The sequence below is a fragment of the Mus musculus genome, chromosome 14 (assembly GCF_000001635.26).
Source record: "Mus musculus strain C57BL/6J chromosome 14, GRCm38.p6 C57BL/6J".
Taxonomy (NCBI): domain Eukaryota; kingdom Metazoa; phylum Chordata; class Mammalia; order Rodentia; family Muridae; genus Mus; species Mus musculus.
The window spans coordinates 28,375,746-28,388,461 of record NC_000080.6 but is presented as its reverse complement, the minus strand read 5'-3'; the positions used below and the strand labels follow the sequence as shown (position 1 = coordinate 28,388,461).

Below are 12,716 nucleotides of genomic sequence, written 5' to 3'. Positions count from 1 at the left end.
GATACAAGATACAATCTTCAAAACACATGAAACTCAAGAAGAATGAAGACCAAAATGTGGACACTTTGCCCCTTCTTAGAATTGGAAACAATCACCCATGGAAGGAGTTACAGAGACAAAGTTTGGAGCTGAGACAAAAGGATGGACCATCTATAGTCTGCCATACCCAGGGATCCATCCCATAATCAGCCCCCAAATGCTGATACCATTGCACACACTAGCAAGATTTTGCTGAAAGGACCCTGATATAGCTGTCTCTTGTGAGACTATGCCGGGGCCTAGCAAACACAGAAGTGGATGCTCACAGTCAGCTATTGGGCCCTTCAATGGAGGAGCTAGAGAAAATACCCAAGGAGCTAAAGGGAACTGCAACCCTATAGGTGAAACATCAATATGAACTAACCAGTACCCCTGGAGCTCATGTCTCTAGCTGCATATGTATCAGAAGATGACCTAGTCGGCCATCAGTGGAAAGAGAGGCCCATTGGTCTTGCAAACTTTATATGCCTCAGTACAGGGGAATGCCAGGGCAAGAAGTGGGGGAGGGGGGAGTGGAGTTGGGGGAGGGCTTGGGGGACTTTTAGGGTAACATTGAAAATGTAAATGAAGAAAATACCTAATTAATAAAATAATGTTAAAAAATGTTAAAAAAAAAAAAAAAAAAGCAGTGGTGGGACCACAGCCAGTATTAAAAGCAGTGACCAGCTAAATCAGTAGAAAATATTGAAGAAGGGGTCATCAGTGACCGTAGTTGTAAATTTGTAAATTTATTCTAGAAGATGGAGATGTAATCTAGCTCTCCTAGATGATGGATGGATACAGGAATTAGATATCAAGAACCAAAAGATAAGAGATGCTCCATCAGACAAGGCCCAAACTGAGCAAAGCAAAGATAAGTGCATGTAGATGGGAAACACATGGGCCTAGGGAATACTAGGCATATGGAAAAGAGACAAGCACTAGAAATAACTTGGCAGAAAGCAATAAAGAAAAACATCCATAAGGATCTACTAAGGAAATAACAGGTGGCTTTGAGAAATACAGATCCCGGTCTTTGGGAACAGCAGGCCTGGAAGTGCTACTCGTCACATAGAAGGCTATGCTAGCATCTGTTCCCGCTACCCATTAGAGTTCAGCTTTCAGCTGACATGATTTGGGTTCATTTTACTTGGCTACTGGAGTGCAATGGTTTGACTGAGAGTGTCCATCCATAGGCTCACCTATATGAACATTCTGTTTTTAGCTGGTGGCACTGTTTAGTGAAGGTACAGTCTCATTGGAGGAAGTATGTCACTGGGGCTGAGCTTTGAGATCAAAAGCCTCATACTACTTCCAGTTCTCTTTTGGTTTTGGGCTTACATTATGTCAGTTCTCAGCTCCTTGTTCCTGCTGTCATGCCTGCTGTGTGCTGATATGCCTTCCTGCCATGACTGACTCCTATTCATTTGGAGCTATCAGCTAAAATAAACTCTTCCTTCTATAAGTTGTCCTGGACACTGTGTCTTATCACAGCAACAGAAAAGCAACCACTATATAGAGGAAGCTGCTCAGGATCAGCCTGAGTTCTCAGACAATAGAGTCATGGCATATCTGTTTTACTCATATGGGATTACAACTCAGAGGTATGGACTGGCTTTACTTGAGCAGTAGTGAGCCTCTTCCAGACCCCTAGTGAGGATGGTAGATCTTAAGGTATTTAAGAGACTCTCTTCTCCATCCCAGGGAGGGAATTCTGGGGGTACTCAAAGCAAAACTTTCCCTAAGACCATGGCTCATTCTCTTTCTTTGCAGCTTAAACTGATTCTTTGGTCTTTTGTAGAAGATCACAAATAAGGAGAGACCAGATGAGCACATGATGTGCAAAACCAGGGATGCTACACTCATAGGGCAATAGCCTGTTACTATGGATACATAGCAGAGACAACACCCAAATCCATGGTCCTTATTCTCAGATCCCAAAGGAAGGTCTGGAGCTTCAAGAGCCATAATTCAATTTCAAGCTTGAAGTCCAATCTGCTTTTAAAAGGCAAGTCAAATGTTAGGTTTTCTCCTTTAAAAAGAATCCTGAGCTGTGATATTTTTACATCCTATAAAAACCCAACTGTCTCCTTTATTCCCAAAGTCCATGCTCCCTTAATGCTGTGAGGATCCACATTCATAGGTTTTTAAAAAGCAAATTCTAAGCAGATGTGGTGGTCATCATTTTTACTGAAATTAATTTAAATGGCAAGAATCCTTCATTAGCTCCATCCATGTGACAGTGTGACACAATGTCAAAGTGAGATCTCCTTCCCATTTATTCAGTTCCTACCATCCCTACTTAGCCAACACACTCATGAAGCATGAAGCCAATAAAACTCACAAGACTAAGAACTACACTATGCTTCCTATGATCTTAATGACTTGAAAATTAGCCTCAATGAGGCTAATAAAGCCAACCTTTATACCATTTTATTAGTGCGTTTGTCTATCTCTATATTTGTATATGAGTGTATCAACCAATGGAGACAAAGGGATTGGGCATGTTCTACTTCATGAAAACAAGGTAAAGGCCATTGCTAGTGTTTTCCTATTCTCTGATTCCCTCTTCCCTTCTATGCCACTGCTGCTGTACCACACATAGACGTGTGCTTGAGGGGCTCATGAAGAAGGCTGAGATGATACTGAGAGCATTGGGAGAACAAGCAAATGGTATGAGAAACAGATGGAAGGGAGGTGGTGGAGCATGTCAGGCCCTGAAGAACAAGCAAACCTTTATAGTCACTATAAGAACAAAATGAAACCACCTAGAGGGATTTAGGGAGTGAGCCCACGATATAATTTACATTATTTGAAGATTACTCTGCTTATCTGACTGATGAATGTATACCCTTGATGGATATCAAGCTGTTGGGGAAGAGGACTTGGTTATGTCCCTTCAATGCCCTTACAACACACAATGGTAGAACCAATGGCTTTGAGAGTGTTGTGTACATCTGAGCACCAAAGACACCTCCAAATTCAGGTTTCTGGGCCCCAGAGAGTTTCAGAACCACTAGATTCAGGTGAGTCTGAAGATTTATATATCTGAGGCATTCCCATGTGATACAAGGACGCAAACTGATGGTCCAAGGCATTTCATCATGTCAAACCTATTGAATCTATTGGCCAGTGGAGGGATGTGAACAGAACAGTGGAGCTAAGCAGTGGTTTGGGTGTGACCTAGAGCAGTGACATCTGACTCCAGCTATTCCTCTTCTTTTCTAAATTATCCTCTGTCAAATTCTATGATGGTAACAGCAAAGGAGCTACCATGCCCCACTCAGAAGCATTCTGAAGGGAACATCATAGTGATGAGAGGAGACAAGACACTTTGGAGACCGCACTGCCTAGTTTCAGTATATATTAAATGCCATTTATATATGTTTGCAAAGGCATGTGATTTACATGTGTAGGTGTTATTAACTGACATCAATCTAGAGAGGGTATCAGTTGGTGATCCATCCCTTGGTACTAGTCCAAAACTAACGGTCAAGTTAAACTTTCCTGAGAACTCCGGAAGAAAGACCATCACGGCCCATGCTATTTGACTCAAAGTGCATGATGTTTGTGCCACACACAAACTAGCCAACAAAGTAGATCACCAATGGTTTTCCTAGGAGGACCATTGAGACTCCAAACTCAGGGATTTATTTCACTAAGAAATACACTCTCAAGCATGCAAAGTAAATGAGATTTTGACCATGAGGACATTAAAGAAACATAGCTAATTACTTCTGGGAAAAGTTGGGTGCAGCCTCTGAAACCACCCAAGAAACCACAGCCAAGGACCTGCAGCCTCTGTGGGTTTACTCTGTTCTGTATGCTGGAGCTGTGGGTCCCACATGTAAAGGATAGACCTACCCAGAAATTGATATTGTAGGCCAATCAAAAATGAGCATTTGACACTCAGGGACAGTTTGGAGTTTAGAGGTTCAGTAGTCTGAGGCTCAAAGTATCATGGGTTCATGTTTTCTTTTTCTTTTCCCAAGGAAGAAGCTGGTTAGACATGTTTCAGGCTTGGGCAAAGCTGCATTTAAACCAAGAGGGGTGTTCTTGAGTGAAATTACATCTACTCAGTAGGAACTCAGGAGCTCTCTGTAATGATGTCACTTGGGATGTGTGTGTGGGGGGTGAAAGGTTGAAACAAAAAGGGTCTTGGCGAGAAAATAGTCAATGTAGCACGTGACACCCCCCCCCCACCCGCATTCACATAGCCAGATGCAGAAATGGTATGCAGCTTGGATCCACAGTCTGACTATGAATTAAATACAAAAATAGAGAATAATCCCTATACTTCAGCCAAAAAAAAAAAAAAAAGTACAACTCAGTCCCCAAATCCAAAGACATTACTCCCTCTCTCTTAATCCCAGTACTCCACATTAATCACAGTTACCCACCTCCAAAAGGGTAAAAGTGAACACTGGACCCGCTCCGATGTCACAATGCCACCGGATCCTCCCTGCTGTCTCCCTCCTCCTCTTCTTCTTTACAGACAGGTAAAGTTGGATCTCTTGAAGGAACTGGGGGCTCCCACTCTAGGCAAAGGTTGGACAGATGATCAATGTACAGCATGAGATTTGGCTGTGCCTACACGTGCCTCCGACAGAGCTGGATCATCTAGGGCAATGAAAATTGTAAGCGACAAGAGAGCAGTATTAACAGCTTGGGCTGGGAACCAGCAGGCAGCACACACAACTCCCCGGGACACCCAGTAAGCATCCTTCCTCTCACTCCTTCACTCCACACACTCAAGCACTGTGCCAGCCTCTGGGTGGAAAGAGGGGTGTGGGATACACACAGGGGCCCTGCCCTAGTGGGGCTTCTGGGGTACTGGGGAGACAATGAGTCAGGCAATCGCAGGACAATAGAGTTGAGAACCTTTAGCACAAAGGCAGCCAGTCCAGAAACAAGAGAGGTGTGTAAATAGTCTGGGGAGCTTTCCCACCCCAGAAATAACATTTTATATCAGACCCGAAACTTAAAAGGATTGGGGTGGCTCAGCATGAGCAGAGCTCCTGAGATGAACAAAGGTCAGGGAAGCAAGGGCGGGGGCCAGAAACGCCTTTCTTCTTCATTCTCCATCCCATAAGTCTACACCAATCTGGAGCACACAGATTTGGCATCTGCTGCCCTCAGCCTGAGATGCTTCCCATAAGCCAGTTACATTTCTACCTCTGGTAGGATCTTAGGAAGTTACTGTTTCTATAAGAGGTGAGAAGAAACCTGTGGTATGGATCCTCTTATAAAGCTCACCTAAAGGAGTAAGCTTCATTTGAGGTTGTTGAGTTTAAAGGTCTGACTCAAAGCACTGAGGGTCCCATCCCTTTGGCTCTCCTACTGTGCACTCTTCCTCCCAAGTCATTTCATGTCTCCTAACCTTGGTGCTAACCTTGGTGTTTCTCATCTCTATAAGCTCATCACAGGCATAATACCTCCCACTTGCCTTTAGGCAATTAAAAGAAACCAGAGAGCTGATAAAGCCAGTGCTGTCAGTTTGTTCCCACATTGGGGAACAAACCAAAAAAAAAAGCTTGAATGTTGCCCTATGGTTCTAGCTGCTATGGTTGCTCTAGGGTTCTAGCTGCTTGTGCCTTATGAAAGAAACCATTGTAAGGTGTCGTTTAAGAAAAGGCAACTAGCCCATGGCCACCAATCCAGAAGCAAATAGCCCAAAGCGGCTTGCCTTTCTGTTCTAATATTATCATAAAATACAGGGCTCGCAAACATCCCTGATTGAACCCAGGAAGAAACAAAACCCTCACTTCTAAGAAGGGGAGCAGGCAGCTACTTTAGAGACAAAGAAAGGATGTCTTTTTAACCTATGACAACACAAATTTGTTTAGGTTTGCCCTTCACTAAGTAAGTAAGCAATTAGGTTTTTTCCAATAAAAATATCCCTGTGCATGTGCAAACACCAGGGGCAATCATATAATTACCCTGCCCAATCAGATTCAATTGCTGACAGTTGAGTCCCCACTGCTCATTAACTTCAGATCGCAAGGAGGTCTTACGGAAGCTCTTGCCGTTCCCTTACAAAGGCTCCTATACACAGGCACAGAGCTGGCACTACCTCACGCACGATAATCACCCCTAAGCCACCAGTGCCAAGGCAAGCCCACTCCAGCTTTCCTCTGGAAAAAAAGAAAAAGCAAAGGACTTTGAAGACCCACAGATTAAAATGCCCTGGCTTCATCTGGGGGGGGGGGAGCTCACTGCTAAATATAAGAGTAACCTTTCACCCCCACACTTTAAGTGGCATAATTACATAATTAAAACCAATTATGTCATTTAACAGAGACGTTTTCAAGTCAATTACCGCAATCACTGACCTCAGAAGATTTCCCACACTGACCTGTGACAATGGAAATTGCGATAAATTTAGGCACGGGCTTCCGAAAGACGGCTGGCACAGCTGTCTGGGTGGGTTGGAGCCAGTGCAGATACTTCTAAACTGCAGAGACTGGATGGAATTGGTTTGTTCTAATGGCACAATCACTATGTGTATTTGCACAGTCCTTCCAATAGTCTAAGATAGTAGATAATTGATTTTTTTATCCCTCCATGACAGGAGATTCTACGTGTGGCTGAGAAGGGAGGTGAAGAGGCTCATAACAATGTCTGAGTTAGGCAGCCGGCCGACTCCAGTGCTGGGGAGAGACCTATGGTAAGTCTTTTGAGCTGGAAACTCCATATTTTCTAGCAGCAAAGACCGTGAATGTGTGTGTATGTGTGCGTGCGAGTGTTTTAAGCTCTATTTATTATTCTAGGCACCATATTCTTTCTTTTTAACTGTTTCACCCCAACTACCCTCTGCAGGAACACATCTACCAGATGTTTCATTCCAGCTCAGGGCTATGACATACCTAGGTCACAGTGACAGCCCCATTGCCTCTTACATTCTCTAGCCTCAGCACATGATTCCAAGCTGATAGAACCCATGGAGCCTTGCTGAGGGTCTTGGAAAGAAGTCTCACTCTTATTCACTGTACTTGCATGTGGGAAGAAGAAAGCACTGGTGCTCGGTAGTCATCCTTGCCCCAGAGAGAATGAGAAAATGGAGACCAAAGACAGGAGAACTTGGCTCTATAAAACAGCTGCCGTGAATCCATCTATGCAGACAGCACATTTAGAAAACTGGCCAGGTCTAAAATACCGGAGAGAAAGGATGAGAGCTATCGGGACCTACAGCTGGGACACAGTTGTGAATAGGATAAGGGCAGATTTAACGCGGCATGGCTATGGGCAACAATCTTGCCCCCACTCCTCGCAACACAGTTAAATGCGGCCAGTTTCTTAGTTATTTAAAGAACATACCATTTTATGGGCAGGAAGAAAGACTTTAATCTGCAAAATGATTTTTATCACAAACTAAACATCCTTGTAACTTTTTGGTCCTCTGCTTTTGTCAAAGTTGTCTCTTCTTAGAGTTAAGGCAGCTGTTGGAGCTGGGAAGACCTCCCTTGACTTGCATTTTGCCCAGCTCGGCAGTGCCCCTATTTTCTCTAATGCCCGGATCCATACGGGATGTAAGATCTCAGGACACTGAATTCATTAAAAGTGCAGCATTTTCTTCCTCTTTTATTTCAGACCTTGAAGAAAAGCAAGATGAGCAAAAATTCCTTAAATGTCAGAGTATCAACTTAATATTATGTAAGTTTAGGACAAGACCATTCTGTGCTCTGAGGATTACTTGTGTACACTGCATCCCTAGCTACCCACCAGATGCCGGCATCTCGAATTTCTCAGCTGTGGCAACTGGAAATATTAGTAAACAGGGCCAAATGCTCAAGGATGGGGGCCAGGACTAGTTGAGAGCCACTTCGTTAATGCAACATTTGGGGAATGACCAGGACATACTCCCTGCGTCTTTGAGAACTTTGGTGGCTTGTAGTGCTGTGGTCTCAGTGAGAGGGAAAAGGCACTTTCTTTAGTACTTTAGAGAAACCATGTTGAATAGCACTGGAGTGAGGTAACTGAAACAGACACACACACAAACCAAAAACCAACAAAACAAAACAAAACAAAACAAAACAAAACAAAACAAAACAAAAGCCGAGGTAGCCATTGTGTTATCCATTACAGCCATGGAACCCTGAAGACTTGCTGAGTCACTCAGAATCAGAACAGAAGGAGGGCAAGCCTTCCTAGCAGGAATTGTATCGCCTAAACACAGAGAGGAACAGAAACAAAGGCCAAGCCTCTGTAAGGTAAGCTACAGAATTGAGCATTTGGCTTCTTCTCCAGGAAAGAAAACAGAACTTTAAGATTATTGCTGTGCTTCTTACACTTTCGGTTTGGCTGAAAACATGAAATTGGGGTGGGCTTTCCAGAAATGCTCCCTTCAACAGAGACCTAAAAGTCATCCTCTTTATAGGAAAAAAAAAAAAAAAAAAGCCAAATGTGGCTAGCACCTCGCTTATTTGGACACATGTGGGAGAAGACATTTAAAAGCATCAAAATTGATGGTTACATAGGACTTTTTTTTTCTTCCCTAAGCAAAGCACCTGGTTGAGTTGTAAGTGATTAAGAGTAGACTGGTCAAAGTGTCTCCCTCACAAATGGTCTGAGTGAGGAAATAAGGCAGGATTCATGGAGCTGACACATCTGCTGCTACACAGGGAAGAAGATCCTTGAGTCAGCTTGGCCTCCCCTCAGTGAGGACAGCGGATGAGCTTCCTGTTCAGCAGGAAGGCAGCCTAGTGAGGGTCCGCCGATGGCTCTTGCTTCTGGGCACAGATTGCTGTGTATCTCAGGGTCCTGAGCTCTGATCTAATGAGTGGGAAGAACCATATGTGAAGACTGGGCCTTGTTGGGGCTTCCTAGGATGAAAACAGTTGGGTCTAGCTAGACATTGCCCAAGGTGAAAAGCTCTAAGGGACTTTAGTCCCAGAAGGGATGCCTCAGCCCCCTCCTGATTCTCAGGAGGCCTCAGCTCCAGCTATCACCTTGCTCCCTTATCTCACTCTTCTGGTTCCTCGTTGTCCAGCTCCCCCTCCCCCCTCACTGGTGGCTACATAATCTGATTATACAAAGAGACATGTCTCAAGTGGACAAAGAACATGAATAAATGGGTCTCTGAAGGCTTTGGTGCCTCTCTTATTGCCCTCCCACCCACCTTTCATTAAATCACATTTGGAATAGGCAGAGAAACAGAGAAGAGCTTGGCTTGAGGTTTTAGTCCAGGAGTTCTCAGCCTGTGGGTCTCGACCCCTGACAGGGGTGGCATATCAGATGTCCTGCATAGCAGATATTTACAGTGCAGCAGCAAAATTACAGATAACGTAGCAATGAAGTGATCTTATGGTTGGGGTGTCATCACAACCTGAGGGATTAAAGTGTCACAGTGTGAGGAAGGTTGAGAACCACTGTTCCGGCAAAAGCCACAAAGGTTCTCATAAGTCCTATAAGCAACAGTTGCTTCCAGAGGCTGGGGGTTAACCCTAAAGGAACTTGGCCCTGCAAGCTTAGCGTTTAATAGGCACTGTGGTGTTCTTATAGACCAGTGTGTTCCCCCTTCACAGGCCCTCTGCTCTTGTCAGCAGTGCATTCATTTATTTATATTTTACTTTTTACTTTTTATGTGTAGGAGTGTTTGGCCTACAGGTATGTATATATACCACGTGCGCGCCTGAGGAGAATAGAAGAGGGTGTTCAGACCCCTTCAAACTGGAGTTACAGCTCCTATTGGTCCCCATGTGGACACGGGGAACAGAATCACAAGTCTTCTGCAAACAGAACATGCTCTCCAGACCCCAAGAAAAATATGCATATAGTGGTAGTCAAGAACCCATATTTTTCCTTCTTGAGGACTGATAAAAAAGTATTTGTTGCTCATCTGAAATTCAGATATAACCAGCTAACCCATACCTTGAGGGTTTTGGTTTTTTTAATGATTGTCATATTCTATGGTGGCAGACATTTTTCAGTGTAACTTAAGGCCTGGGTATACTAGGGAATGGCTCTAATATTCTCCCCCCCCCATAATTTGTTAAATAGGGTAAATCCTAATCCAAGACCAAAGCAGAGTTAAGTCAAGAAATGATTGTTCATGGCTCAGAAGGAATGGAGCATTATAAAGAAACCCAAGTTACTTCAATAGATTTGAATCATCTTGGCTCTAAAATGGTCAGACCCTGGCTCTGGTTAGATTCAGCTTCAGAGATAACTTAAGGAATTCACAACCCAATTGCTGTTTTACAGACAACCCTGGGACCTCAGGCACTCATCGGATTATATGCTACATTTGCCTTGAAAGGTTAAAGTGGATGTAATTGTTAACCTTGCAGCTCACAATCAGAATTGGAAAGGGGGCTTTTAGGGACACAGATTATAGGGAAATCATTCTTGACCCTTTTGGGGGTCACTCACATCTTTGAGAACATTTGGTAAAAGCTGTGGAACTTCACCATAGAAAAGTTCTTATCCACGATTTCCAGGTTTTTGCGGAGTATCTTTCTTGAGGCATAGAGGTCTTCCATAAAGTCTAGGATTCAGGAGCCATATCAGGGTCTAGGAGACTTAAAGTGGGAAAAGAATCCTTAAGTTTTCTGCCTTGGTATTCCTCTCCCAGGTTTGGGTGGGAAGGGAAGAGGCTGGGGTCTTACTAAGAGACTGTAAAGCAGAAAGCCAGGGCTGATGCTGTGGTCTATCAGTAGAGCAACAGAGCAGCTCTCTGGGCTCCTCAGACTCTGGCTTCATTGTTGCGGAATGAATAGACCAGCCTGACTGTTTGCACAGGTCATGTCCTTCCGACCCAGCAACCAGGTTTCTGGGAAGGGCTCTCTTGGGTTCTGGAGCACTGCCCAAGATTCTGTATTTGAAAAAAAAAAAAAAAAGCTTTAAAGCACTGGCTATGTGGTGACCGAAGTCAACAAAGCACCCTTAGTTCTAAATCATCTGATTATCTGATCCTGGATTCTGCAGCACAGAGGTCAGGAAACAGTTGGGGAGGTTCTGAACGTTTTTCTTTGAGTCTAAGAGAAAACATTTGGCAGGGACAGAAGAGAATGGCATCCCAGCCTGCCCACTTGCCCATTCACCATTTCTTCTTGCCCGCTGTTCCCCTTTCCTTCTCAGGACAAGCTACCTACTGCCCCAAAGTGCCCGTTGCTCCTCCAACAACACACCAATCGTTGTCTTTCAGTTTTATGAAGCTGCCTTTCCCTGGATAACCAAGAGACCCAACACAGACTGCTGTATTAGTTAATAGCCTCCATGGCCAAGGGCAGGTGTGCCCAGATCTGAGCCTCCTACAGATTAAGCCTTGGTAGTTTTTAAGCAGAAGAAAGCTGGGGACAGGGTGGCAGTTAATTATCTTACACAACTTTCCCCACATAGCCAATGTATTGACGAGATCAATCATACAGCCTATGATTGAAGCCAAACAAGAAACAATGTTTGTCTTACTCCTTATTATTATTTTTTCTCAAAAACAATCTTCTGCCCTGAGGAAGTCTTTAATGTCCACTAGCATGAACCATAAACTGAAGTTGAATGTTTATTGATACTCACTGACATCTAAGAAGATGTAGTGTGTTCATGGTTATCGCCTCAAAGGAAAATAGAGGGCTTGGTTTTGGGGGTTTTATCTTTATCTGTCCTTGGTTCCTGAAACAGCATGAGAACCGCACACCCTCTGTTCTTGCTTGTCAAAGGATACCAGCGGCCTGCTGGGAAGAGCATGCTGGCAAGTAATGCTTCCACACTTTGTGTTAAGATTTGAAGAGAAAAAAAAAGAGAGAAAGAGAGAGCGCTCGTGTAAATTACAGACAAAGTTGACAAATTTCACGGCTTAGTCATGGTTAACATATCGGATTTCATGGTTTGACAGAGATTAACAAGGAAATCATATTAGAGTTACAAGTATTAGTCGATTCTTAGGTATTTGGTAAAGAAACTCCATGTTCTCTGAGCTCTCATTGTCCATTCAGTACCCACCCCCTTTTGTCTTTCCTGCCATAGACGCCTACCCCCTGCCAGGCCAGAGGGAGCAAATGGGGTCTCCCAAGGTCCTGAGTTACCCATAGTCAAGGCAGGGGCCAGCCTGTACTTAGCAGAACCCGAGGGGGAGCTCTCAGCCTCCCTAGAGTAAGGCAAAGTTTAGCATTTGCAACCCAGTTCATAGAACAGTAGGGATTAAAAAGCAGCCTACTTCTGCGGAGTGCATATAAGTCTACCTAAGTGTGTGTACTAGGGAGGGAAATGAAGTGTCACTTTTCCAAACTATGGTATTTGAGTTGAAAAGTACGTTTTCCTATCTTTATGAGGCCATTCAGTTGAAGCCTTGCTGTTAGAAGTTGCATACAGGCATGGACTTCAAAAAGCCTGCTGCCTGCCTGCCATTTGGCCTCAGGGTTCTGCATATCCTCTTTCTGCTAAAAGGCCTGCTTGCCTGTCAGCTTTGCATAAAAGATGCCAATTTGTCAGCCATTTGCTTGCCTTCTTTCTCGGAGCCTAAGGAGAAATTCTCTACACCTCCAGTCCTCAACGCGGCTGTCCCACTAGCAGCAAGAAATCCATTCTCTCTCTGTCTCAGACCCATTTCCTTCCCAGGCTGTCCTCCTGGGTCTTATAGGATGTCCTTAATCAGAACCACATTACTCAGCCAGAGGAAGTCCCCCAGCAGAGGCTGGCAAGACTCAATGGCAAATTAGTTTCAGAACGTGGCGGGTCACATTGGGAATAAAAGGCGCGGT

At 44.2% G+C, this 12,716-nt stretch overlaps 1 protein-coding gene and 1 long non-coding RNA gene across 36 annotated transcripts in view; one reads left to right on the top strand and one right to left on the bottom strand.

Moving 5' to 3' along the window:
• The window catches only part of Erc2 (ELKS/RAB6-interacting/CAST family member 2), an 856,263-nt gene that overhangs the window by 90,076 nt on the left and 753,471 nt on the right, over window positions 1-12,716 (bottom strand). For 8 of the 35 annotated variants that reach the window (XR_383172.4, XR_383171.4, XR_001781113.2 and 5 more), the window contains one exon: window positions 4,419-4,638. The exons of 26 other annotated variants lie outside the window; for them this stretch is intronic. The gene's annotated coding sequence lies outside the window, so the exon portion shown is untranslated. The remainder of the gene's footprint in view (window positions 1-4,418; window positions 4,639-12,716) is intronic. One more of the 35 variants, XR_001781112.2, reaches the window with a different exon arrangement.
• The window catches only part of Gm52097, a 33,950-nt gene continuing 27,680 nt past the window's right edge, over window positions 6,447-12,716 (top strand). The window contains exons 1-2 of the long non-coding RNA XR_003951013.1: window positions 6,447-6,685; window positions 8,104-8,228. This is a non-coding gene — a long non-coding RNA (predicted gene, 52097). The remainder of the gene's footprint in view (window positions 6,686-8,103; window positions 8,229-12,716) is intronic.